This window comes from Bos grunniens, chromosome 27 (assembly GCF_055505025.1).
Source record: "Bos grunniens cultivar Pamir isolate PY7600 chromosome 27, Bosgru_T2T1.0, whole genome shotgun sequence".
NCBI classification, from domain to species: Eukaryota; Metazoa; Chordata; class Mammalia; order Artiodactyla; family Bovidae; genus Bos; species Bos grunniens.
Window position 1 is genome coordinate 7,061,474 of NC_141191.1, and position 3,806 is coordinate 7,065,279.

Here is a 3,806-nt window from a genome sequence, read left to right on the forward strand (position 1 = left end):
TTCTCCCTGGGGTCAGACTTCCTGCTTTCTTGCTGTTCTTCCATTGATGAAGTTTCTGCCTGCAGGAGAGCCGTGCCTTTGACAACGTGACCTCCTTGAACCGACCCAATCAGGAATCAGAAAGGACAGGCTGTCATGCGCCTCCTCCTCCGCCAGGGTTTCTCAGCTTCTCTGTGCTCTGGTTTGGCTCCTTCAGACACGTTCATGCCGTCTGTGTGTCGGGGGAGGAGGCTGGGGAGGGGAGGTTCGGGTATACAAAGTGAGGCCGGCAGGTCGGCTCTGTCTGTAAATGCAGCGGGCGACTCTGGGACAAGGAGTGGATTTGGGGAGAGTGAACGCACGCGCGCTGCGGTTGGGTGTCTGTCTGCGGGGTGCCCCCTCTCCGTGTGGACTGTCAGGGAGAAGCCTGGAGGGACGCAGCTGATGGACACTGGGCAGGTGTTGCCCCAGGAAGGAGTGTCTGCCCTCTTGCCCCCCAGCCCTGTCCGAATTCCCAGCCTGGCCAGCCCAACCCACGAATCTTCCTGCTCCCAAAATGCCGCTCATATCTAATCTGGGCAAATCCACTGTTGACCTGTCAGCTGTCTTTCCCAGGGCCCAGCAGTGTCCAGGGGAAGCAAAATGACCGATTGGGTTTGTGAATGAATACGTGTCAACCTGCCCCCGCCTCCAGGTGGGAAAGCAGTGTGGGCTTGATTCTGGAATCACGGGGATTGTTATCCAGGACTTCAAAATGTGACTGGTGTTAGAGAAGGTCTTAAATGGTGATTACGGTAAAGTGAGGTCATGGGTTGGGACCCTGATCCCAGAGGACAGGTGTTCTTTACTGCTGTTATTCTTTCATTGCTAAGTAGTATTTGACTCTTTGCGACCCAATGGACTATAGCCCACCAGGCTCCTCTGTCCATGGGATTCTCCAGGCAAGAATACTGGAGTGGGTTGCCACGCCCATCTCCAGGGGATCCTCCCGACCCAGGGATGGAACCCGGGTGTCCTGCATTGCAGGCAGATTCTTTACCACTGAGACTCCTGGGAAGCCCGTCTTAGAGAAAGAGACACCAGGGATGTGTGTGCAAAGGAAAGTCCAGAAGATGGAGTGGGAAGGCGGGCCTGGAGCAATCTAGGAGGTCACGTGGTTTAAAATTAGGGCTTTATTATTTCAACTCATTTTACTTCAGAGGCAGAAGCCAACAAAGGTCCTATTTGAGGAAGCCAGAAAAAGCCGCCATCCCGTGTGTCCTCAGAAAACTCTTCTCAAAGGTGATCGTTGTGAAGTTCAGGAGAGTCCAGAGCATGGACTTGCTCCTCCCTCTCTGCAGGCCTTCCTGTTTGTCCTGGGACCGCAGCATTGGAGGGCGGGGACGGCAGAGGTTGTCGGAGTCACAGACCCCCTAAACCAGCACCTCCAACAGGCCCGAGGCTCCCTACGTACCCAGTCAAGGTCACAGCCGCAGGCCTGGGAAGACAAGTCTCCTCGGGACAAGCCACGAAGGAGGCAGCTTTCTGCGGGAGGGACCAGCCTGCCCGAGGTACTGAGGGACTCACAGTCAGCCATGTGAACACAGCGAGGCCCAGCCCAGCCGGTCCTGTGGACCCCAGGGCCCAAACAGCTCGGGTTTCCCCGCAAAGGATGGAGCGGCCGGAAGGGCCAGGCTGATGGGAAAACCAAACCAACAGCCGGCTTTTCCCGCCGCATACCGAGGAGACCCCGCCTGCGGATGGAGACCGGGAGTCAGGGGGGCCTGTTGGCGGCCCCGTGGCCCGAGCGAGGCTTCCTAAACGGCGGGGTCGCCGGTTCCGTGTAAGACGGAACCTCCAAGGACCTGAGATGAGGATTCCTAGGTAGCGCATCTCAGCTTCCGTGACCCGGGAAATATTTTGGCTCCAGGCTTTTTTCTCCCAGACGGGCTTCCAGATTTAGTACATTTGTGTTTGGCTCTTTTTTGTTGTTGTTTTTGAAATCCCCGCCTAGATCAGACTTCTGTTGAGCGTTTCTCTACGCAAAGCCGCCGCCCAGGGGAGCGGGAGCTGGGCCGGGCTCTCAGCGGACGCGGGTCGCAGAAAGGGGTGGCGCGCCATCTCGTGGCCAGCAGAGGGACGACACTTTGGCCACTGGCTTCAGCCCAAGTCCTTCAAAGATGAGTTTGAGAACCAAGACGCAGAAAGCAAGACAGCGGCTTCAAGGCCGAGTCATCCTGTTAACACGGAGGGACGCTACGTAGCTGCCCTGCGGCCAGGCCTCGGTTCTTTCCCGGGCTCTCGCTTGCTCCCAGGTAATTTGCTCCAAGCACCCCGAGTCCCTCCTGCGTCCTGAGTGCCGGGAGAAGGTGCCCAGGGGCTCTGTCTTCCGTGGGGAGGACACTCCGCCTGCTCAGGCGCCCAGAGCCCTCATCAGTCACCCCTGCCTCGCCGTGCGGGGACAGAAGGTCCCTCCTGTCCTGTCGGCCTCATGCGTCCAGCTGGACCCTCCCCCTTTCACACCAGTCTCGCACGTGAGGCAAGTGGGTCAGCTCCCAGGTTAGGGCACAGCCCTGCCTTTGGGGGCTTCCTTCTCCCAGGGGGGAGACCTGCTGTTGCTGGCGTCACTGGTGGAGACCCGGCTGCCATGTGCTGGAGAGACTGGTTTTCCCTCCGTGCGAAACACCTAGAGACAGCGAGGTCAGCTTTCTCTTTGGACACCAGGAAAGATCTTCGCTGCACTCCTAGAAGCAAGGGGACAGTTTCCAAGAGCTGCAGGGTGGGGTTCACAGAGAGCCTGGCCTCAGAGGCCTGGGGTGCTCTCTGGGATGTCTGAAGTCAGGAGATACGAAGGAAACAGCCCTCTGTAATTCCCTTTCCATCGCTGTTGTTCAGTCACTAAGTTGTGTCTGACTCTTTGCAACCCCTTGGACTGCAGCACGCCAGGCTTCCCTGTCCTTCACTATCTACTGGAGTTTGCTCAAACTCATGTGCATTGAGTCGGTGATGCCATCCAACCCTCTCATCCTCTGTCGCCCCCTTCTCCTCCTGCCCTCAGTCTTTCCCAGCACCAGGGCCTCAACTAGTGGAAAACTGTGCCCCTAAATGCACGTGGAGAGGTCTGAAGAAGGTTGGGAAGACATGCCTTGTGGAATGTTACTAAATGGTAAGGGGCCCATGTATAACCTGCAACAGGTCATAATTTTTCTCACTATTAAAATGTGTTCATTTCCAGACTGAACACAGCTGGCACAGACAGGGGGTCGTGCAGTGTGGGTTTTGCTCCAGTGTCCATTGGTCATGGTAGCCTGGAACTCCTGCCCCTACTGAGTGTCTCTGAGGAAGTCTCCTTGAGTCTTGGTTTCCTCATTTGCAATCTGGGAACAGGTAAGAGTTCCTTCCATCTTGGGTTGTTGGTAGGACCAGGTGAATCAGTGCATCAGGGCTGGCATATAGGTGTGAGATAAATGTTTGCTATCATAATCTGAATTGCTGTTGACTCATTCAAATAAATCCAAGGGAATAAACATTAATTTTAAACTGGTGTATTTTTCTGTTACTAGAAAAATTGGCTAAAAAATTGTTGTTTAGTCACTAATTGTGTCTGACTCTTTTGCAATCCCATAGACTGCAGCCTGCCAGGCTCCTCTGGCCATGGGATTTTCCAGGCAAGAATACTGGAGTGGGTTGCCATTTTCCACTCCAGGGGATCTTCCCAACCCATGGATCGAACCCATGTCTCCTGCATTAGCAGGAAGATTCTTACCACTGAGACACGAGGGAAGCTCCTGGCTAAAAAATAGAACCATATTATTTTTCTTTCTTTGGTTTGGTTTTTCATGAAAAAA

The 3,806-nt window shown here is 55.0% G+C and overlaps 1 long non-coding RNA gene across 1 annotated transcript; it reads left to right on the forward strand.

Annotated features, from left to right (window-relative positions):
• Positions 1-2,134: 2,134 nt before the first annotated feature.
• On the forward strand, positions 2,135-3,487 carry LOC147343429 (uncharacterized). Its single transcript, XR_015155999.1, has 2 exons — positions 2,135-2,273; positions 3,194-3,487. It is a non-coding gene; the product is annotated as an uncharacterized LOC147343429 (long non-coding RNA).
• Positions 3,488-3,806: the final 319 nt, after the last annotated feature.